The following is a 24,467-nucleotide window of genomic DNA, read 5'->3' as shown; positions in this document are numbered from 1 at the left end:
CTTCCAGGTGCAAGAAGTATCTGGTTGCACGGTGCACAAGCATGCACCATATTAGCAATAGTGACCAGCAGCCCCCGACTTTCTTTTCCTTAAGGGTCTTGCCACATGAAGACGCCAACTTCCCCATAATTTCCTGTGTTGGGGGTTAAGGAAGCCAACAGAAAGAAAAACTATGTATTAGCATGCATTCCCCGTTCCTTTCACAGGTCTGGTATCTTAAAGGAATGGGCAGAAGAGCTGTCCAAGATGCAGAGCACATACCATGTGTGTTTAGTTGGCTGCCATGATACATGGCAGTAAACTCAGCAGGATACTGCTCTTGCTTTGCTGGAAGTTCTGGAAATTTTTTGTAATCCTTCCTCAGTGTAGAGTAACCATCCTCAGTATTTGATGGGGATTAATCCTATTTGCTGTTCTGTAGAAATGTTCACAGCTACCCACAGCTTTCCTTGCTAAGTAGCGGCTGCCCATATGGACATATAGCTTTAGTGTTTTATTACTTAACTAACATGCAATCATAGCCCTAAAAGCAGGTGCCTGCACCTGCTGTGCAGAAGCATGAATGATACTCAGGACTCCAGTGAGGCAAAGCAAGTAGTTGTGGAGTGACTTTTATGTCACTAACTAAAGGAGAGCCAGGTCTCACTAACAACCTGCAGAGCAGATTTACATCCTGATCCCCTCAAGTATCTGAGTAAATGCAGATGATAGGATGAAAGGCTGCTGCAGGTGTTTCCCCACCTGCAGCTGGGAAGAGTGGCAACCAGGACTGTACTACACTATTTGCTTCCTGGAACACAATTTCCACCAGCAGTGGGAATCAAGGATTGCACCCAATTGCTACATAAGACAACTTCTGTCCCATTCACATCACTATATAAATTTCACCAAATATTTCTATTAAAACCTTACAGCAACCCCAACACCAGTTTGGGTATTGAACAATATACAGATATAAAGCAGCGACACGTTCAGCTATCTTATAAAGGTCATTTTTATGCTAGTGTTTCCAAAAGCAGAGAAGTAGGGCAAGCTTTTCAAACTTGGCTGCCTGAAGCAATCTAACTGTCCATCTGAGAAGCTCAACTGAGCAGTCTAATTTCTGGATACAAGCATTCAAACTTCCCATCAAGTTACTGTCAGAGACTCTCCAGAATCTTTTGCACTGGCTTATATTTAGTGCAGACCTAAAAGCAAAGCACAGGTGCAATTTAAAGCCAGTGGCCAAAATTTCAATAGTAACACAGAAGGGATGTACTTCACGCTTGGGTCACCTAACCTGAAACAGGCAATGGGCCAAGTTTCCAGAAATGCTCAGGATGTTCCTTGAAAATTTTTAAGCATTATCTGAGTGCTCTAACAGAAAAGCAGTGAAGCAAGACAAGTTCCTGCTTACAGTAACTGCCTTTGATCAAGCTTGTTCCATTGCTTTGTGACAAGTATGTGAACATGGCAGACAGAGTGGTCAAATGCTGTTGAAACCTCAAGGTTACAGAAATGCCAATAAAGGCAGGAGTAGTCCAAGATTAATACCACCCAAACCAAATAAAAGAACATAATATCCAGGTAGGACTCTCATGGTATGGAAGCTCACATAAAAAAAAAAAAAAAAAAAGCTTCAAATCACATGAGAATAAGTAAAAACTCTGAAAGACTTGATGCAGTTGGATAAGCATCTCTCAACTAAAATCAAAGAACAATTGGTGAAAGAGATATCACTCTGAAAATTAAGCCAGGTTTCTGTAAGTTAATGAAAACTAGAAGAAAAAGCAAGGAAAAATTTGAATCTCAAATTTGTGTCTATTCAGAAGAAACAGTTCAACGGTATGGAAATATTCTTCCACACTGTAGAATCTAAACCAAGTTTTCCACCCATGTGAACTAATAAACTTGCATGCTCAGGCCATCTGGACAACTGCCTGTGTGGATGATCAGTCATCTTTTAAAGAAAATCATCCAGCAAAGGTTATTTTGCACAATATAGGAGAAAGGAAGGGGTAAAAAAAAAAAAAAAAGGGGGGGTGGGGAGAGGGGGAAGAGAGGGAAGTCAAGCAAACAGTAGGACTAAAGAAAACAGTTTTGCTGTTTCTGGATGACCTGAATAAGCTAGGTGCCATCAGGCTGTATTAGAGGTGCAAATCACATCCAGACGCTGCTCTGGAATTGCAGGATAGTTTTGCCAAAGAAATGTGTAGAGGTTTTACTTGGATTCAACTGGAAACTGAAAGTTAAATGCATGTAACATAACAGAACATTTGAATACCATTTTGGACTGTAAACTTATCTATTGCAAAACTCCTGCTCCAAAAGCATTCGATGAAAACAGACTGCAGCATTAAAGTGTACACAAAGAAATAAGAACACCATGTAGGATTTAACGTGAAGAATGACAAGTCCGTGTTAATGAGAGAAGAGAGACCATATTACAGATACTGGTAGCCAAAACCAACAAGCTTGCTTTCACTAGGACTCAAAGAATAATTTTTAATTTAAGTACTAGCATTACTGAAAGCCACAGAAAAATAAGTCTGCCAGAATTGGAAGTGAGAAAATACTTCATCTTCTGCCAGAATACTAAGTCCATTCCAAAGCTCACTTGAGTTACTAGAAGACTTTCCACTGTCCCCAGTATCAGCAATATGATTTTTTCCATTTTATTTCCCTTCTACTTTCAAAATGGAAGGGAAGGTATCTTCCATGTAACTTTAAGTATTTTTAAGTATTAGAAATATATACAATATTATATTTATGAATTCATTTCATAAGTATGAATATCAGTACTTTCTAAAACACTATATACAACCCACACCACACTCCTGAAGTAAATAAGGCACAGTTTCTGTTATTGTTTGTATTTCAGCTCCACCTCTCCAATATTTCAACACTCTTTGGGAAAGAAAAAGAAAAAAAATGCTTTTACAGTTTCTCCAAATGCTAAATCCATATTCTAGTAATTAAATAATGTTATTATTAGTTTAGTAATACTATTGTATTGCAGGAAAAGCATGGCAAATGTTAAGGATTAACAGTAATTGAACCTGATATTCTATTACCTAAACCAGAAACGTTGCTAGATGCAGTATTTTAATAACATAAATAAGACTGCACGTATGTGTTACGATGAAGTTGTGCTAGGTGTTTATTTACACAGAAGGGTCTGATGATCATCCTGGGAATGTAAAAGGTTCTTTGGGTGCAAAGTGTCATTGGTGTACTGAAAGTGGCATTAACATTCACGACCTGGAAGCATTCACCAAATAACCACAGCCACAGAATAAAGTTGCATCAGTATCCATCAGGCTTTATTAGAGGTGCAAATCACAAGCCAAGGACTGATTCTCAGTTCACTATTTCTGTAAGCTTTAGGAAAAGCAAAGAGCTGAATGCATCAAAGCACAGCATGCTCTGCAATAAGCCCTTTCCACACACACTAATAAAGGCAAAGCTGAAGTTCATTCCCAGCATCTAGTTCTATCCTTTAAGTTACGCAAGAAACAGAGCAGCCTTTTGGTTTGTCCCACACAGATAGTTCCTCACATTTGCTCCAACCACACCTTCATGCAGTTCACACCTTGATTTCCAGAAGAAACATGAACAATTTGCAGCAGATAAGAGAGCACCTTCAGGCTGGCCCAGAAGACAACTCTAGCTTCTCAGTGGAGTAGCTCACCCAACAAGCTTACCCAAGCCCCAGCCAGGAAACACCACTCCTAGATGCCTCTGTAGAGAGAAGTACAGATCCTGGCACTCACACCAAAGCACACGCATACTCCCACTAAATCCTAAAATACAGGGCCAGTGCTGGCCAGTTGAGCCCCTCCAAGCTGTGCTTCCCTTAGAGCAAAGGTCAGCTGGAAGCCACCAAACAACAGGAAGCCCAGGTGGGATTTCCTCTTGACCTTTAAAGCCAATTGCCTGATGTGCTTCCAGGCTGCTTGCTAATGCTGCAGGGAGAAAGGAGTCTTCCTCCTACAAGGCTTCCTTATAAGAACCAAAGCCTGCTTGGAGATCAACCTTGTGCTGAACTGCAAACAATCATGTGTTAATTGTTTAGTTGCCTGCACTGTTATTACTTGGGGGATGGTGGCTAGGGTTGGCTTTTTATAGAATCAGGGCTAAAGGGTGATTCAATAACTATGAATAAAAGAAGTCCATACAAAAAAAACTTCTTTAGCCAGAGATAAGAATTATCTAGCCCAAACTCCCTCTGAGGAATTAGTAGGGTATGTTTGGGGAAAAGCATTAAAAACAGGACAAACATCTGATAAGGTTCCTTCTCCTATAACCTCTCAAGCTTTCCGCAGTTTAGGAACTTCCTTAACTACAGCAGACACCTCTCCAGGCTGAAATTTTAGGGGTTCAAAACCAGCTGATGGCAGCCCTACTTTCAATAACACCAATGCACAAAGACTGGTATGCAGTGAACCTGAGAGCTATTTATGATCATTTAGAAGGATGAGGGAGCCTATTGCCAGTATGTGCTAGAAGACTGATAAATGTGGAGGAAATTTTAACATTTAGGTCCAGTTTATTAGAGAAAATACTTCATCTGTCAATTTTACATCTGTCCTACCTGGATCTTTATCAGTGCAGCTCTGTGCTATGTAAGCAGAACAATAAAGGCAGTGGCAGTAGTTCCAGGAGCTTTGAGATAAGCTTCCACTGTGCCTATATATGCATATGTGTGCTTAGCACAGCAGAGATTTTTACTGCCATGTAACTCCTGCTAGTCCTAAGCATCAATCAGACATGACAAGTCACTGCCTAAAATCAGGTTGTTCTTGCTAGTGGCACGTTTCCATGGGCATAAGAACTTCACCATCACCAAAAGAACAAAATGACTGGAGATGGGGCTTTGGTGGGTGACAGTGCAGCCTGCTGTCCTCTCCAGTATAATCTGTGATATGTGCCTGGCTCCCTGCAATGCTCTGATATGAGTATTAAGTTCATTGTTTTTTTAGTAGGAATCATTTAGTAACACTGTGTTATATCCTATTAGAAAGCGAAACCGTTGTATTTAACCATGAATATGCTAGGGAGTTCATTTAAAATTCCCTTACTGTACACATCACATATTATTTTTTCAATTAAACTGATTCAGTACTGGCATACAACATACCTGTGTTTCCTTGAGTACTCTCATAGGTAATTGAACATCTGGAGGTAAAAAAGCAACAATAGAAAAGAAGAGATTGCATGTAGGTTCTTCATATTAAGTTGACCAAAATTCCACAGTGCCTACATGCTACTTGAAAGTGAATATAAAGTACCTCTGAGAAAGGAGCTGTAGAAATTGAGAGTGTTAAGACAGAACAAGGGGTTATGAAAATGTATAAATGCATTCAGGGGGAATACTAGGGTGCCACTGCTACCATCTGCAAGATGTGTTTCTCTTCTGTTTTCCTACTTCTGTTGCTTGAGAAGCTTTAATGTAAAGCAAATATTACATTTTTGCTGCTACTTACACCATATGCATCACAAAACTTTGTTTATTCTTAATAAAAATTAGATTAACGAATTTTCCAAATTTTTAGTATCTTCGAAAACTTTCTGCTTTCAGGAAAAGTCCTACATCAGGACAGTAGTGGGAAAGTGCAGGGGATGTAGAAAGTAGGGAGAAATAAAATAAAAGAGTTACCTGGATACACTCCGTGTTCTACCTGTTTAAAGGCAACAAAGCATTTGTCAGTTATTTCTGTAGTCTGCTATCACTCCCTAAAGCTGTAACTTACATAAATTTTTTTACATACTTTACACATAAAGTAAAGCTGCCTCAACTGATGATAGCTTGAGTTGGTCTTGTTCAACACATCACTGAGTGTCTCAGTGACCTTGCTTGAAGTGCAAGGGTGAAGTGTTTGCACTGATGAACTGTACTGGAATGAAATAAAAGTCAAGAGTAAGCATTCCTGCATTGCCAAGCACCATTCTGTCCCTTTTCATCTTCCTCTCTTAATGGGGAAAATTAGCACGATCGTACTTATGACTGTTACTTCCTGTGCATGTATCTATCTGTAGGTGCCTGTGCATAAATGTAAACAAACCTGAGGTTTGCTCTTACCTCAGTTGGCCTGGGAGTGTTTCAGGAACCAAAATAGTATGTGAAATACAGGAGTTTGTTTCTTTTTTAAAAGGCCCCTGCAGAATTGCTATGGTACAGCAACCCGTATATAGTCTTCACATACCTCATACATTTTGTCTGAGTGTCTCATTATATTTCATGAACATTAATGAATTAAGCTTCAGGAAGGAACCATGTGAAGACTGTAAAGATTAGTGTCACTTAAAGGATGATTTGTGTAAAAAGAGGCTAATGATGTAGCCAAGTTTATTCAGGTGTCAGTTGCAAAACTAGACATAAAGCCTGTGAACCGTAACTCACAGGTGATCACTCAGATCACAAGCTCCCCACTGCTGCTTCAGAAAGATCACCCCCTTACCTGTTTTCAGTGATATATTTAGGCATACAAAAATTAAGCACTTTCATGTTGTTTTCAATCTTGATACTTCATTTTCAAGATTCAAACCAAGCAGTTAGCCCATCTGTCCTGAACTCGTGTATCAGCATTGGTATCTGAAGATGCATTAGCAGAAAATCATTAACTCAATCAGCAACAGAAAAATATGAATGCCAGAAGAGAATAATGTTCTGAAATTGTTCCCATATATCCAGATGTTTTCTGTACCTCACACACGAAGACTAATTGTGACAAATTTCTGAGAATGTCTGGCCAAATTCTGCTGTGAGGTTAAGCATAATGGTTTGCACATCTATGTCAAAGCAAAACTTCTAATTGAGGAATGACCCTGTACCTTTGTATCATTAACAGTTGAGACCTTCCCACACCCTATTTTTCTATGTGTATGATATAACACCACAGAAATGGCAAACATCTTACATTTATAATGAGTGAAAGTGTAAAATAAGTTTGAATAAAACCTCTTCACCACAATACCAGCCTTCTCGATTGCAGTGAACCTATGGCAAAAGAAGCAAATGTGTTAAATGAGGTGTATTCTGGGAGCAGTTTTATGGTACAGCCAGCTCCTCTGTCCAATAAATAGCTTGTTTGCATTGTTGTATCTGTGAAAGAAAGTTGTTGGTTCAAGTAGCTGTGTAACTCTGCTATGGCTCTTAAAATTCTGCAGCCTTGAAAGACAATTGGTCCCCTAGGTATAAAAATACGGTACTTGACTCAGTTCATTGTCTCAATTTAAATGGACTCACGAGATGTATTATCTTGTTGGGTAGTATGGGCACAGTGGCTGATGGGAGACTGGCCTGACTTGCTTAAAGTCCTTCCACAAGTGGGATACATTTGCCATCCTTTGATTGCCAGGAAAAAAATAAAAAAATAAAAAAAAAATAAAAAGAGAGAGAGAGCTTTTGTTCCTAGAACTGGGGCAAAGCCCATGTCAAGGATTTGCTGGTGTCCTGTTTCATACCAGCTCCTGAGAACTTTTTCTCCATTCACATGCACTTTTCAGCAGTGTTATCCTTAGTCCCCAAGACTAGGAGCATGTGGGAGTGTGGAGGAAATGTATATATTCTTCCCAGTCTTCCACTGGACAGAGCCCAAATTCCTTGCTGTGGGAGGGATATGAGGTTCAGAATTGGAAGAACGGGTTCTGGCAGAAACAGCCAACTGAAAAGAGAGAGATCCACATGCAAAGTCCCTTCCAAAGATGAATCAGGGTGAAATGATTTTACATGTTCTTTCATTGTCCTTCCCACCTTGTAAACATTCCTAAAGCCTGTCTGTAAGCCCTGCATAAAGAAGTGCTAATATCCATATGTCAGTACTGGAAATGGTTTCTCCCACACCTAAAGAGCCAAGTTCATCCCATATGTAATTCCACTCACTTTAATAGCATTGCAGGAGAAAGGATACCAGGCCAGTGAGTCCACCCAAAAGCTGCAGATTCTGCTGAAAACAGCTGCTTGCCTTGTGGGTAGGATGAATCACCACAGGCTGCAGTTGCTCAGGCCTTTGCAGTAGATTCCTCTTCACTTCTGTGTGCAATTCTGCCTGCAAATATCTGAATTATCTGGTCACCAGCTGCTTAAAAGTCTTGAAAGCCTCATTTTAAGAGTTAAGGACAGCAGAGCAGCTCTTTTTCTCAATTCTTAAACTATTTCATTTGAATGTGTATTTCTGCTGTATTTATATTTTATTTATCCTATTAGAAGATGTTTATTAATTAGCTGCAATAGCCGGGAAGGGTTTTTATTCCTTCTGATACATTTTTTGATTTTCAGAGAGGGGGAATGACTATTAATTGTTCTTTGCTCAGTCAGTCAACATCTAGAACTAGGATCTAGGTCCAGGGAACTGATGCACCTACAGGTATTAAATTGCTTCAGTGTCTGGCCAGTACCTCGTGATCATATAGTCAGAAAATGCTGAGTGCCAGCTTTACAGTCAAAATGGAATTTCACTCTATGGTGAGACCAGCAGGGAGTTTCAGAGAAGGTGGGGGGGGGGGGGGGGGGAGGGGTTCATAGGATCATATGGGAATGTCTTTTAACAAATTCTCTTCTATTACAATGATTCTGTGACCCTGGTGGTGCCTTCCGGTCTTATGTTCCTATAAATACCTTGCTTAAGAACTAATTCCTTTTGACAATCTGACGGTGCTTCAGCTCACAGTAGAATATATCACCAGTTAGTTTGTCTTATGGCTAACTTGAGTACTAGATTTTTGTTTTCTGTTACTGTGTTATTCTAGACAGCAGGATATTGTTTTAAATATTACCTGTAGAAAATTTTTTGTTAATGAGTAAACAACCTTTCAGCTCCTTCAACAACAGATGCTCTAAATTAAAAGGTCTGAAAACAACAGTCATATTCTTTAAACAAATGGTGCACTGTAGGATCCTGAATTATAAATGAAATTGTAAATGTGTACAAAGTCCAGTTAGAATCTACTTGGGACCAAAGTTCACCCTAACAAGAAGTATAACATCAGACATTGCAATTGGTGTGTTAATTGGTGTAACTAAAAAAACTAACAAAGGAAAGACCTTCAGAGTGAAAGAAGGTTAGTTATTTTAATCACGCTAGAGCTTTTTATAAAATTGCTTTTATGGTTGAATAAAACACGAGACTACATAGTTGTATGAAAATGAGTTTCCACGAGCTGTCTGATGCAAGAGATAAACAAGATAAAACTGACATACTCTTGGACACTGAAATGTATATGCAAAACTACAGCTATTTTGTGTTTGTGTGTGTGTTACAGAGAGAGAGAGAGAGAGTTGGGGTTTTAAGTGAAAACATCTATTTCCAATTGCCGATTTCCCTGTGCCCACATATAGGCATGAGGAAAAGTCATTTTTATAGCTAGCCTTCCTAACACTACATAAGGAGTAGCACCCTTCTTCCTTCCTTCCACAGCCTGTTGCACAATACTGTATGTGGTATGAGATTAGGGCTTCTTCAAGATGTTCTTTGTTCTTCCCATTTTATCTAATGCAACAAGGCAGGGGGTTGTCAGGACTTTACCAGGAAACAGTAGAACTATTTTTTTGCCCTAAGTCTGCAAATGCCTCCTTCTCTGCCCGTTTTTGCACAAATAAATTAGCAAAAAATTGATTTCATCTCACTTTGTTTTAGCTCTCTAGAAGTTATCCCAGGCACCTAAAATCCTAATCCAAAGGTCACCTCCCCTAATTTAGGTATCTAAATTTGTTCTGTAATGAATGTGCCCCCACCCATTATTTTACCTCTCACTCTTGGCTCAGGATCCTCCCCCTCATCATATTTCATCTAATTCTAAGACGTATGAGTTAAATGAGTAGACTTTGGTGTAAAATGGGACAGCTATTTTGGACTGGATGTCCAACTTCTCAACAGCTAAAATTAAAAAGATTGAGCCCATGTTTCTTTTGGTTTTCTTCTGTGTAAAACTTCACACACAATTATCTATATGAGCCATTTTAGATCCTAAATTGAAAGATCTTTTTTTTTTTTCTTTTTTTCTTTTTTTTTATAGGTGATGGCAGCAGGTACAGAAATTTGTCTGCACATTCCTGCCAGGATTTCTTGTAGTCCACATCTGTCATTTATTCTAAATTAGGAGTGTATTTGCTCTAGGCTTGTTCTATAGTCAATGAAGAAAGGCAAGTACCTTCAGAGAAGTGTTTCTGGGTCTGCCTGCCTTTCTCCATTGACAACAGAGCAAGTCTCAAACTGCTACAATCCCATATTGGGTACTTCAGTTAAAGGATGGGATGAATCCGTGTATATCTGCTGCAGTGCTAGAACGCATAATAAATTTGAAATCCACTTTAAAATCTTGCGAGTATAATATAAATCATATGTCAAATTACATATAGTGTCAGTGATGTGTTTGTGTGGTGGTATGCATACACACGCATGCATGAATGCTTTACATATGATTATACTACAACAACAACCAGAAAAAAAAAAAAATAAAAAAAATAAAACCCTGGTAATATAGCCTGTGAACCAGTTTTTAGAAAGATGTGGAAATTATTTTTTTCAGAAGTGAGCTTTATCCTCTTGTACAAAGTGGAATAATACTTCCAAAGCCAATCAAATGCAGTATAGCATTTGTTCTAGATGAGTATGATTCTGTAGTGAGACCATTTTTGACCTGATGGAATGAGAACTAAAAAAAAAAAAAAAAAAAAAAAAAAAAAAGGAAAAAAAAATTAAATGCGTAGTGGTAATAAGAGAAACTTTACTACTGACCTCTGTAAAGACTTATTGCCAAGATTGCCAAGATTCATATTGTCAGTGACGTCCAGCATCAACAATGCTCACAAGCAGTGGACTCAAAATGAAGTTGTCTGGTTTTGGCAACAAAATATTCTGCATTTAGCAAAGGCATATGTTTCAAACTCAAATGACTTCACTTCAAATTAAAGCAAAAAAATGTTTTGAAGTATAGTCATTTGATAATCATTTGCTTTAAAATAAGCAACATATTTCTATCTAATGGGATCCACATCTCTAACAAGTGAACCAACAGTGTGACAAACAAAAAACAACCTGCTCTTAAATATAATTCCAAAATAAATTACATCTAGTTCTTTTTTTGTTGTTGTTGTGCTCTGTTTTCCTTTTTTGGCCGCCTGTATAACTCCCACAATTTTTTCATTGCTACAATGACAAATGCTATGAGAAAAGACCTGGTCCACTGCCAGAAATCTACTCTAGACTTCAGTATATGTTTCTGCTTTCAAGAGTCAATTGTTTTCCTTCTCTCCCAGGGGCCACTAGCTACCTTATTACCAGAAAGAATGACCCCTTGACAGCGCAATTGAGATCCAGAAACTCAACAAAATTGTAACCCCTCCAGTGGCATCAGAATTCTAATCAACAGCAGAGGGTCTGGAAGACAAATGTACTTGTGTATAAGGCCACCATATTAGAAAGTGGCTTCTCTACTTGCAAAGAAACCTATTTCTATTTTGTTTCTCTTGATATTTTTATTACCCCTTTTCTTGTAACCTTTTCATTGCTAGTGTTCTTAAGGTAGAAGGGTTTTCACAGCATGGGAATTATCTGTACTCTGTTTACACAGTTTGCTGCCTTTTCTTTCACTTGCAATCTATTTTGTGCAGTGTACAACTAGACATGGGAATCCCCTAGTTATTACTGATTTTTTTTTCTCTCATTCAGCTTAATCTACTAGCAGAACAATTGTTCCATCAATATGTTTATTGCCATATAAGAAACACAGGTAAGGACTCCAGCCTTGAAACCGCATTGAAAAATGAGCTTGGTATCTTAAGGTGAACTTCATAGAGAGCATACCTTGCACTTGCAAGGACGTGCACCAAAGTGGAGGCATATGATCATATTTCTCAAGTATAATTACTAGCAAAAACATTCAATATATTTGCTGGCTCCTTTTGCATGCCCAAGATTTGAGAATCTAATGTTGTTTCACATAAATACCTTCAGATAAATATACACAAAGATGACTTGGAACACAAGTCCCTGGTCTATCTAGTTGTTATATCTGTACACATGAGGCCTTGCCTCAAAGTCTTGAGGTTTACAGAATGTGTGCAGCCAAACTGGCAAAATGCATTTTGAAAATGTTAGAGAAATCCACAAAAATCTCAGTGTGAGTTAAAAGTTTTCTTGTGATTGCATTACAAGGATTAGCTGATGTTCATTTGAAGGAAAATGTTTAAGAGCAGCCAGTATGTGCCTTAGGCACAAAACAAACAAACAAACAAACAAACAAACAAACAAAAACCAGCAACAACATTCTGCTGAACATGCAGAGGGGAGAAGGGCATGTGAAGGACAAGAAAGCATTAGGGCAAAAAAAGAATCCGTGTTTTTGTTACCTTTCTCAGACAAAAGCATTAGACCCCCTAAGCGATCTCTGGAAGGAGCACTAGTTTGCCATCCTAGCACCTCCAGAGCAGGAGCAGCACAAACAGCAATAATTTTCCTTGCACTGTCCCAGCAACAAAATGTCCTGCTAATGCAGAGAAAGCACTGGGTGCTTGCTTTCCCTGGTGAGACACGTTTGTGCTACAGACAGGCAAGAGGGAGGATGCTGTGAAAAAGGCTCTTCCACCCTGTAAACCAGACTGAGATAACTCACAGGAGCAGCTGAAGTGATACTTGGATTTTCAGGTCATTGCCATACAGAAGGATCAGAGTGAATGAGCTCTTGCTTTGCAAGCAGTCACACTACAGGGAGAGCTGCTTTGCATGTTTCCTTTGCACCTGCAAATTGAATCTCAGCGTCAAGACTTTAATTAATAACAAAAAGTGGAAAATTGACAATTGAATCTTTTGACACTTTTACCCCAAACTGTATTGACTTATTGTCTTGCATGTTAGGGTCATGTCTTTTTCATTCCTATACAGAAGCCAGAAGCAAGTTACACAGATTGTTACATGTGTAAGTGTTATACGTTAAAAATAATACCTCTAAATAATGCTGTCAAAGTACGAGACCTACCTGACTGATGGAACAGTCTTCTAAAAAAAAGCAGCTCTGAGCTTCCCTTAAAAAGAAAGAAGAAAAATCTAAAGATAACAATGAACAAAAAAGTAGCTGCTTCTGCCAGACCCATCAAGTTAAATGGTTCTTTGTATTGTTCAAAGCATGTACAGTATTGTCTTCTGTGGCAGAGGGTAAAGAGAGGGAACTTTCACAGATGTTTTGATGAGACAACAAATAAAAATAATATTTTGACAGAGAGCTCATCCCATTAAAAAAAAAAAAATCATTTTGCCAGCTCAAACACAAATCCCCTTAACATGAAAAATATTGATGGTGTATGTGGAGCCATCCAGTAATACTTAGAGGAAACGTGCCATTCATAACAGAGCGTGCAGCATGACTAAAGACCCTAAGTGCCTGGCATCATTTGAGCTTAGTTTTAAATACTTATGATAGACATATTTTGGAATACGTTTCCTGAATGTAGTATCAAGGATTTACTTCAGCGTTAGCTGACAGGTTGAACTTATTGGGTTCATCTACCCAATAAGTGCAAAAAGGATTAATTTCTAGGTATGTAAAAAGTTTGGCTTTTTTATGCTGGAATTGGGACTTATTTGCTTTCCTGATGAAACATTTACCTCACTCTGCCTCATCAATATTAACCTCACAGATCAACAGATCTTCATATCAACAGAATAGAGAAGTCAATATCTCCTTATTATTATTTAAGTATTTCATTGTCAGTAACTGAGTGAGAACAAACATCTGTGCAGTATAATGGCATGCACTTTAATTTCGCAAGGTTACCATCATGCAAACATTTGACAGAAGAAAGCTAACCCATAGTAAGAATCACACAGTAATACCAGAGTATAAAATGACAACATGTTGAAGGACATTTAAATTGAACAAAACAGGGTGTTTTTTCAGTCCTACTTTTGATATACAAATGTTGGATGTGTTTTACTGTGGCTTCTGACTATGATTGATAGGAGATGCATCAATTTCAAGGTTTGTGAATTTAAGTAAATTGTTGTCAGTGGTATCACTTCTTTTTTTTTGTATTTTTTTTTTCAAATTATCTCCTTACAGAGAATAGAGTATTACAAATTGAGACAGGATATACATAAAGCATCAATTTAGCTTGAATATCCACTTACAATAGCAAAAAGAAAATAGTTGTGATACAGATGTGAGTACATCAGAGTCATTCAGAAAACTCCAGAGTATTTAAAAAACAACACTGATGGTGGTTTGGCTTCTTTTTTTCCTAAAAAGTCCTTAGTATTTCCTTCTGGAAAATACTTTGTTTGCCTTTCCATTCTAAGGATAAACAAAAAATTTAAAAATAAATAAACAAACACAAAGCAGATCTTAGAGATGTCTTTTATCTTTGTCCTCAGAACATAATTCCATTACATTCTACATTAACAAGCAAACAAAACAAACAACAAAACCCAACAACTGTTTCAACTGCTTGCAACTTGTGACAAATTTATTAACCCTTCATGACTTAAAGGCAATGCTTTATTTGACTCAAAAGCCTAAGGAGCTTCCTTTAAAACCGACAGCAATTACATATTGTACAGCCAAGCTTGCTGAAGCTCCAGTACCTTCAGAAATTAGCTGTGTCTGATCTTAAACTAATTTTCCCTAGACCACTTCTTATCTGATGAGGTCTGACTTAGGATCTGGTGAAATGCACAGATACTTTTTATTATGTTTTCCAACTCATGGTCATGACTTGTTTCCACATATATACGTGTTGTGTCTATGTATCTGCATGCCTGTCTATATGCATAAGGCAATGTATATGCTATTTGTGTGTAGTTTTAGTTTTAACATCAGGTTCTATAAATGAATAAAGATATTATCTTCATTTTACTGTTTGCTAAAAGAGGCAACATGGAATGGATTCTGTAAATCTAACTATACATGTTGCTGATTAAAAGCTGATGGTAACAGTTAATATACAAGGGGACAGACTAGTTTTTCTTCTAACATTTTTTTCAGAGGAAAAAAAAATGAAAATTAGACAGAAAAGAGCATTTCCAGATGTGACTGTATGGGGCTTGATTTGAAGCACTTTTGTTATCTCCTTAATAATGCATGTAAGAATGCTCATGTGAAACGTTATGTTAAAACTCAGTCGTAGTAGATATTTGTGCTTATGAATTGATTCCTTATCTATATTTTATGGAGAAATAGCTCGGCACTGGATTACAGCACATTATTTTCCAAACTCCTTATTAGACTCTGCATCTCTCTCTACTGTGCCTCCAGGCTTAAATTAAAAACAAAACTTAAGTAAAATTTAAAGAGACAACATTCAGAAAGTTATTTTTTACAAAGCTTCTGAAAGTTTATAATTATTTTTGTCCCTAATAGGCTTGCCTTTGAAATAATTTGATGGCTAGGTTTATAAATCCACTTGGAAGGATCCAGCATCCCATAACCATTAATAGGAGTATATATCACAAAAAATGATTTTACATATAAATAATGGTATACAGGATTTGGCTTAAATTGTCTGACTTCATTTGATTTTTTTCCCCTCTAAGATCATTTGGAGGGAGGCAGGAAGATCAAATTGAACACAATTTGGAAATGAAACTTGGATAATTGAGCTAAGTAGGTTGAACTTGTCAGTCACCTGTGACCTCCTCCTAGTTGCACATCACTTCAAATACCCAAAAGGAAAGGCCTGTGTAGAGTTGGAGAACGCACCCAGAGCAAGCAGGGCTTCACTCTGCTTACCACATTAGGAGGTAACGTGCTTGCTGCATTTCTGTTTAAGATGGGGGGACCCAAGCACAGTGCCTTGAGAAGGTGCTCAGACATCTGATGCGGTCATGGGTCTCGGTGGAGGAGAGCAGGATGGGTGCTGCAGGACAGCCCCATGCAGGGTGCTATGGGATCAAAACTGCGGTGGACCTGCAAGAGATGACAAAGTGAAGCCTGGCAAGTAAACCAGAGCCCAATGGGGGTAGGGTCTCCATTAGAGACTCCTGCACCTGAAAGTTTGCAGTCTTCCCTATGTGTGAACCCAACAGCTCACTGCTCATTTCGGAGCGCTTATTCAAAACACCTTGGCAGCTGAGCCCTTCGTGCTTTCAGGATAATTATTTCTAATCGTGATTGGCAATAATAGTAATTGCCATATTCAGCTAGTGCCCAGCTGTAACGATTTTTTTTATTATTATTATCATTATTTGGGTTAACAATCGGCACTGACAACAACGTCTCCCTCCCCCAGCCCCACGGACGAGGGGCCGGCATCGCTCCGCTGCAGCCGCCCTGGGGGGGGCTCCCCCACCCCGCCGGGCCCTGTCCCACGTGGGCGCCCACGGGGGGGCCGAACCGGGCTGTACCGGGCCGCTGAGGGGCTGCGGCCCCATCGGCCTCCCCTGAAAAGCCTCATCCTAAAACTGCGGGCCGGCGGCGCGTCTCTCGCCGGTGAATCTTGGCGGGTTTGTTTGTTTTAGCTGAAACCGCCCCAAAGGCTCCGTGCTGACGCTGGTGAGGGGGGGAGCGGGGGCGAGGAGGGGCCGGCGGCGCTGACAGCTTGCCCGGGGCGTGGGGGGTGGCGATCGCCCCCCGGCCGCTGCGCCCCGCCGGGAAAGGGCCCCCCGCTGACCGCCCCCGTGCCCTTCCTCCTCCTCCTCCTCCTCCTCCCCCCGCCCCCGCCCGGCTGCAGGGTCGCACAGCACCGTGACGGCACCGCTGACCGTACAAGCGAGCCCAGCGCCTCTGCCGCCCGCTGAACTTACTTCGGTGGCTGTTTTGGGGTCTGAACAAGTTTGGTGCTGGGCATTGACGACCCCCCCCCCCCAGTACCGCCCCCCGCCCGTGATCCCGCCATGCTGCGGGACAGCCTCTGCGAGCACCGCCCCCTAACCCAGCCTAACCCTAACCCCAACCCCAACCCTCCGCCCCAGCCCTGGGGGGTAGGTTTGGGGCCGGAGGGGCCCCCGTGGGGATGCTGCTCCCTGACGTCAGGCGCCCGCTCCCCCTTTTGTTCGGTTACAAAGAGTTGGAGCAGCGGCTTACCTGCTCTGGGGGCTGCGCCAGGGAAAGGGGAGGCGGGCAGGCGAATTCAGCCCCGTCCTTCTCCCTCGGATCTGTGATCGCAACACCTAAATTAATTACAGCAGCAGCCGGGAAAGCGGCTCGCAGCCTCCTCAGTCCCGTGTTTTGCTGCCTAGAACGCAGGAAAAAGCAAAGTTTCCTTGGAGCCTGGATGTACCGGAGCTGCGTTAGCAAAGCTCGGTGTTTCTTGCTACGACCCATTGACGTAAATACATTGGCAAATATCATTATTCCTCCAGCAGTCTTTATTTTATATCTTTTCCTGTGCATCTCGTTCACGGCCATTCTCGTGTTGCGCATGCAGCTGCACATTAACCCAGCAAAACAACTGCGCTACAGCGGGTTACTCGCAGCAGACATTTATTCTTCCTCTCCTGATTCTACGGAGTTATTAAAAAGTAATGGGTGCCAAACAAATCGAGGGATAGTTCCTAATTGAGGAGGAAAAATTGAACCGTCACCGTTTTGCACAGTTCGTGGGCCACCCCGCGCCCAGGTCCCACGCGTTTTTCCCTCGGGGGCGCGCACACACGGGCACGCTCGTCCTCGCACCTCTGGGGCGGCTGGCTCCTTATTTCTCACGGAGCTTAAAGAACAACTCGCAACTGAAGACAAATGAACTGACAGGAAAATTTATCACTTTTTTTTCCACTTTAATTCTTCACGTGCCCTAATGAAACGCCAAGCCCTTGGCGAGGGAGGCAATTAAACCGCCCGGCACAGGGCGTCCTGAGTTCCCCAGCCCGCCGCACGCTTTCTGGGGCTGAAGTTTTCCAGCGGTAAACCGGGGTTTTATTGGGGTGTGCGCTTGTGATCCCACACCCGCGGAGATCCACCGGATCCCCACGGCGTGCCGGGTGTTTTGCAGCCCCCCGGCCCCTGAGCTGTGCGCAGCCATCCTTGCCGTGCCCCCTCCGTGCCGGTGCGCGCCCCGTAATTCTTCACAACGAAATTGCTTCCCCTCGGCTTCCCAGGTTTTAATTTAGCGGAGGACTGATTAGCTGTGGCTTTAAAAGGGCCAGGTCTGCGCTAGCTCGCGGCGTCACCTCTCACCTCTCACCTCCCCTCAGCCCTGGGCTGGGGTCACTGCGGGGCCACGACGGGGGAGCGGGCAGCGCGGCCCCGGCGGCGCCTACCTGCGCGCCCCGCGCAGCACCCGCACAGTGCCGCCCCCGGTAGGAGCGCGCCCCCGGGGCCGGGGGAAGCGCCGCCCGCTCGCCCCCGCCACCAGCAACCCGCAGCTGAAACGGGTGGTGGCCGGTGACGCGGGGAGATGCAGCTCCGCTAGGCGAAAATAAGGGGTTAGGAGATTCTAGGTGGCATCCTCCTGTCCTAAAGCCGCCCCTTCTCCCTCTCGGGGGAAGGGGGGGGGGGGGGAGGAAGGGCTGGCCGGGGTGCATCGCGCCGATAAAGGCTTCGTGTAAACTTTTGCGTTTGGAGGCAACAACTTCAAAAAGCTGCGTCTGATTGAGTTCAGCCGCGGGTACCCAGATCGCATCGATTTGCGGATTCATTGAAGGTGTCAAGAGCCGTTGGTAGCGTTTCTGGTCCAGTGTCCCTAAATCAGCAGCTTCTCCCTTTCTCCCTTCTCTGCCACCAAATCCTGGAATTAGTTTAACAACAACAACAACAAATTATTTTTCAGCTGTAAAAAATCATTTCAAAGAGGGGTGATGTGATAAGAGTAGAGGTTACAACAAAAATAACAGAGCGCTTCTGAACAGACTTCACTTTGAGTAAATGTTTCGAGTATGTCGGATGATCCCCATTAGAATGATGATATAGGCTTTATTCTGACGGTTATGGAAGAAAAATAAATCAAACAATGCATACGAAAATATCAGGAAAAAAAAAAGGCTAAAAATGAATTTATTTTCGGAAATTAACAATAAAAGGTGTAAGTTCGTTTTTAATAGTTTCGATCTTTATCAAACGATCGATGTAGATAAAGGCAAATAGAGAATATTCAGGAAAATGCAATTAATTTTAAGAAGTTACCTTTCCTTGAATGTACCGGTGCTCTAACAGAGCTGGTGCGGAGCCATTGCTTTGTTTATTTTTCTAATGTCTACCCAAATTCCAGCAATCCACAGAGTAGTAACAGCTTTTTCCATGTGTTTATCATCGAGGTTGCAACAGGATTCGCCTCAATTGTTCTGCCTTTCTTGTGTTTTCCTTTCTTCCTTTTCTGCATTTCCCAGCTACATTTGCTTTGGTTGCAAAAATAAACAGCGGAGTTTTTAACAGCAATTTGAGATGATAATGGTTACTGATCCCATTCTTTCCATCATAATCTTCAAGTGGTTTAAGATTAATGATAGGAGGTGTTTTAGTAAGGAGTGTGGGTTCTCTTCTCCAAAGACCATCGCTATGATAATTTACTTAAGATGTTGACAAGACTGTCAGTAAGGCTAATTTTTTATTAAGCTGCGCTGTAGCAACTGTAGTAAGCATTTGTTGTTGTTATTTAAGCACACCGTATTTCTGAATGCCTTCCTATAAATATTGTTATTTGCTCTCTGCCTGATGGATTTGCAATCGAGATGATTCCCCTCGCCTTTGTTTCAAGAAAGGTGTCTTCTGCTATTCTGATAAATATTCCCCTCCACCCTCCCCCATTCCTCACACGCACATTTTTAAAAGAAAATAAAATTGAGCAACTACTGTCTCGATCCAGCAAGCCAGATCCGCAAAGCTTTGTTTTGGCCGGGCTCTGTCTAGGCACAGCCCTGACCCAACGCAACTCGGCTCAGGTTTGCGCGGCGGTGTTCTGCTTTTGTTTTTATTTTTCCGATGGGCAAAATAATCACGCCAACTATAAATATTTAACTGGAGCACCTCAGCGCGCAAAGAGGCTCGGGTGCCTCTTTAAACGCGGCCGACTTATGATTTTTTTTTTTAATATATATTTTTGTGGATTCCGAGCGGAGTTGTGCTTTTGTTACTCTCCCCACCACCCCCGCCGGACCGCGTCCTCCTCGCCGGGGACCAACGGGGGTCCGGAGGGCGCCGGACCGGGGTCTCCCCTGCAGCCGCATCCCCCTCCTGTCCCCGGAGCTCCCCAGCCGACAGCGGGGGGGGGGGGCGGCCGGTGCCGCGCTGAGGAGCTGCGGGTGCTCGCTCCAGGGGCGAGGAAGGTACGGGGCAGGCGCTTGTCGCTGCGGGGACACGTCTGGGATGCAACCTCGCGGCACATCGGTTGGTTTCACCCTTCTGCCGTGTTTTCCATAAACACAGAACCGTAGGCTTGGTTACCTATAAATTACCGGCACCATGTGACACTCGTTTTGCCCTGCTTTATTGCCTTTTTCGCTCCCCTCACCCCGGTTGCTGGCCCTATGCATGCCTGGCGCGCAGCGGGGCCGGGCGGGTGCCGGGCAGCCATGGCGGGGACCCCGGGCACGGCTGGGGTTGGGGATGCGGCTGGGGATGCCCGGCGCCCTGCCGGGACCCTGCCCGGGGGACTCCGCGGAGGGGCGAGGAGGGGGGCAAATGGCAGGGACTGCGAAAGCGCCTTGACCCCTGTTATCAGCGCCCACTCTTTTCCCCGTCGGTGCTCTTTAAAATGGAATGAGATAATAAAATAAAATAAAATAAAATAAAATAAAATAAAATAAAATAAAATAAAATAAAATAAAATAAAATAAAATAAAATAAAATAAAATAAAATAAAATAAAATAATAAATAAAAAAATAAAAGACACTCGGCAAAAAGTCTCCCCCAGCCCCACGAAGCCGGCTGCGGAGCGAAGAGCAAGGGGCCGGGAGCGCGCTCCCTCGCCAGGCTGGCGATGCGCGCTCCCGGCGCCATGCATGGCCTCGCTTTCCCCCCCACACACACACCCGGCGCGTAACCGAGCGGCCGGCGCGACCGGAGGCTGCGCGGCGCAGCCGGCAGGGGGCGCTCCGACGTTGCGCCTGGGAGCCCGCGCCGCGTGCCCGCCGCGCCCGCGTTCCCGCAGGGGCGCAGGGCCGCACCCGCAGCCGCGCTCCGCGGCGCCCCCCAGTCCTTAACCCCCTCCCCCGCGCCCTCTCCCTCCGCCGCGCTCCCTGTGCCCGCAGCCCCGGGCGGGCGCCGCGCAAGGTGCGCGCATGGCGGGGGCCCGGCCGTGGCTGCGCGGAGAGCACCCACACCCCCCTCCACGGCCGCCCTTCTGTGTGTACCGTGCATTATGCAACTTATTAAATACGGCGAGAAATTGTCAACATTTTTTTCGCCTGTTAGTTCCGCTGATCCGGGCAGGATTTATTTTCAGATCTCAGGTCCCGGAGCTATAATGCGTGATTTCTTTGCCTTAAATAAAATTGGTCAAATGTTGACAACCTTTAAGCCAATCTAACACTCGAGATTACTGATGGGAAACTAATGAGAAAATATCAGATCGTCCGGCCTGGGGGCTCCTAATTAAATCTTAGCTGATTGAAAAATAAAAGCGGGTTCGGGGGCGTGGGGGAGGAGGGAAGAAGCTCCGGGCTGAACTTTAGCTCTCGTTTTGCGTTGTGTTCCCCCAGCCCTCCCCTCCCTCCTGGCTGCCCCCTCCCTTCCCGAAAAGCCGCTCCGGTTCTTTCCAGGGATCCGAGCGCGGCTATCGGTCCTTGCCCGGTAAATATTAAGGCCTTTAAGCAACGCGATTTAACTAATTAGAAAATTTACATCATTAAGTCTCAGGGAGAGAAAAAAGGAGAAAACAAATCTGTCAGTCATTTTAAAAGAGACAGGTCCTATTGAAGTGTGAAGAAATCGGCTCTAATTCAAAAAGGCAATCGGCAGAAAAAGCCCTCAACATTACCCTGCTAGTTATTAATCAGAAGGGGGTTCCCCCCCTCTCCTTCTCTGTAATGGCAAGAGCTGAAGCACATCGTTAGTTTCCCCCGACACTGCCGCGCGGCTCCCATTCAGTTTTTTTTGCCGCTCGCCCCTGCCCCACGCTAAGGGCGAGCACCCGGCCATCCGAGGCTCAGCCACCTGGACGCGGGGCCGCGCGGGGGACCCAGCTCCGCACCAAGCTGGGGCCCCGCATCCCGCAGCGTCTGCCGTGCGCGCTCCGTGGCCCCGTGGAGCGGGCTCCGACAGGGATGGGACGGGACGGGACGGACGGGACGGGACGAGACGGGACGGGACGGGACGGAAAAGCCCGGAGCTGGCGTTGCCCGGGGGCCGCCAGCGGCAGCACCGGACTGGGGAGCCCCCAGCTGCTCGGGGGGCTCCGGGAGGGGAAGGAGCGAAGGGGCTCGGCCCTCCCGCCCAGCCAGCGTTGTTGCATCTCCCTGGCTCGCCCTCCCTTTCTCCCCCCCCCCCTTCAAACACCCTCCGTAATCCCCCCCTTCCAACTGGGCGCTGAGGACTGTGGCATAAATAATAAATACATCCTACTCTGCGCTTTCTCTCTCCTAATCTCGAAGAATCTGACAGTCACTTTAATCAAAGGAGTTTGCACTGTTTCTTCATGGAGCTAATTTAAGGAATTTTAAACGCGCTTCAGACAAACCAGGCGATAGGGCCTATTTCTGGTCCACGGCCCGGGAACGAACTCTCCTGCGGCTCGAGGAGTTAACCCCTGTAAGTGGGTCAGAATCAGCCCCCTAGTGTGTTTTACCTGGCAGGAACCTGTAAAGACAAAATGTTCTGGCCAATGAAAAAAAAAAAAAAAAAAAAAAAACAACAACTCTGCCAGCCTGATTCCGGCTCCCATTTACTTCCAACTGTTAACTTGTAGTCCCCTCTGTAAGTAGGTTCTCCCCAGACACGTAAAGGTCTTTCGCCAGCACAGACACATGCCTTCATTAGCGCGCCGCGTGCTCGCAGCAGAGCCGTGCAGTGCCCGCGCAGGCGGCTTCTTGCAGCCCCGCGGGCAGCGGCCGAGCATCGGGGGCGGACCGAGCCCCCGGAGCCGGGGGGCCGGTCAGCAGCAAGCAGTGCTGGGGGGCGCACAGCCCGGCTGCCCCGCCCCCTCGGCATCGCTCTGCCTTGCGCTGGTCGGAATGAGCCGAGTTTTGTGAAGAAGGCCCTTTCGAGAGAGAAACAAAACCAGCGACAAGCTCTTCTTTCCCCTAACCCAAAGTGAATATCAACCTGTCCGCTCGCCGGGCTTCGCAGCTCGGAAGGCATTATAATAAAATTTACGGCGTCCTTAACAACTGCCAAGTAAAAGCATTAAAATCCCTTTAATGTGAGAAAACATTGATTTTTAACTCTGGAAAGAACGCAACCGTAATTTAATTGCAAACTTTCACCGATATAGCAGCATCTTAGGAGGCAACATTCCGTCTTTAATAGACCTACTTTATGAAGTGATAAAAACAAAGAAAACCTGACAAATAGACTGTTGCGACAGTGAAAGAAAGTTATTTGCCTTTCCCTCTCCCTCTTCGCAGCCCCAGAATATCGTGCTCTCCCCGGCATCCCCTCCCCAGGAACTAAACAAGTAGAAAAGCAGAGGCTTGGGGAGCCAGGGAGAAGCCGCAGTTCATGTTCTAAACTTCGCCTTTAACAGCGAAGAATGATACCAAGCTATTTAGGGAAACGTTTTCAGAAAACGGTAGCCTCTTTTTAAAAGGATCGGGGTGAATTTTCCTTACTTTCCCTCGTCCGTTAAAAAAATAATAATAATTAATAATTGCTAAAGGGAAAGGAAAGGAAGGAAAGAAAGGAAAGGAAAGAAAGGAAAGGAAGGAAGGAAAGGAAAGGAAAGGAAAGGAAGGAAAGGAAAGGAAAGGAAAGGAAAGGAAAGGAAGGAAAGGAAAGGAAAAGGAAAGGAAAGGAAAAGGAAAGGAAAGGAAAGGAAAGAAAGGAAAGGAAAGGAAAGGAAAGGAAAGGGAAAGGAAAGGAAAGGAAAGGAAAGGAAAGGAAAGGGAAATCCCACCCTCGCTTTGTATCTTATTTCTGTATCGGTTTTTGGTATTATAGGAGAGTAAAGAAGTTTTTGTTTGGTGGTTTTTCATTGATCAGTCACTCTGAGCTAATGTAATTATCCTCATCAATAGAAGGCTGCAGAGAGAATCATTATGTGGGTGACATTGATAAATGATCACCCAAGAGCTGCCTTTTCTCTTGGGCACCCCCACATATGACCCTCCCACATACACAAGGTAGCCATAGAAACACCTTGAGATCCTCAAACACGGCTGCAAATGGGAGAATACAGAAAAAGCGAGAGAAACACAACTTCACACACTTTCTGTCCCTGCCGACGCCCCCTTCCCATAGCACGGAGCCACCGAGCAGGGCTCGCTCTGCGCCCCTGCCCCGCAGGCGCCGAACTCCGGCCCCTCTCACCCCCGCGACATCACACCGAGCGGGAGCTGTGTGTGTGCCGTGGGGCTTGCTTCCCCCCCCCCCTTTTTTTTTTTTTTCATTTTCTAGGAGGGTTAAATAACGGAGCCGCACGCACCGTGTGGCTGCACGGCTTGCTCCCTACGCTCCAGTTCGAAAG

At 43.8% G+C, this 24,467-nt stretch overlaps 1 long non-coding RNA gene across 3 annotated transcripts; it reads right to left on the bottom strand.

The window, feature by feature from the left end:
• Positions 1–3,136: 3,136 nt before the first annotated feature.
• On the bottom strand, positions 3,137–20,622 carry LOC137857616 (uncharacterized). 3 transcript variants are annotated; one of them, XR_011097182.1, is made up of 6 exons: positions 19,033–20,622; positions 16,996–18,637; positions 15,703–15,879; positions 12,958–13,003; positions 5,729–10,816; positions 3,137–5,157 (listed from the first exon to the last, which is right to left on the bottom strand). It is a non-coding gene; the product is annotated as an uncharacterized lncRNA (long non-coding RNA). The 3 variants fall into 3 exon arrangements; XR_011097183.1 differs by lacking the exons at positions 3,137–5,157; positions 5,729–10,816; positions 12,958–13,003 and having other exon boundaries at positions 13,678–15,879; positions 16,716–18,637; XR_011097181.1 differs by lacking the exons at positions 3,137–5,157; positions 5,729–10,816; positions 12,958–13,003 and having other exon boundaries at positions 13,680–15,879; positions 19,033–20,620.
• Between the last annotated feature and the right edge of the window lie 3,845 nt (positions 20,623–24,467).

Source organism: Anas acuta, chromosome 5, assembly GCF_963932015.1.
Source record: "Anas acuta chromosome 5, bAnaAcu1.1, whole genome shotgun sequence".
Classification (NCBI taxonomy): Eukaryota; Metazoa; Chordata; class Aves; order Anseriformes; family Anatidae; genus Anas; species Anas acuta.
This window is presented reverse-complemented; position numbering and strand designations above follow the sequence as displayed.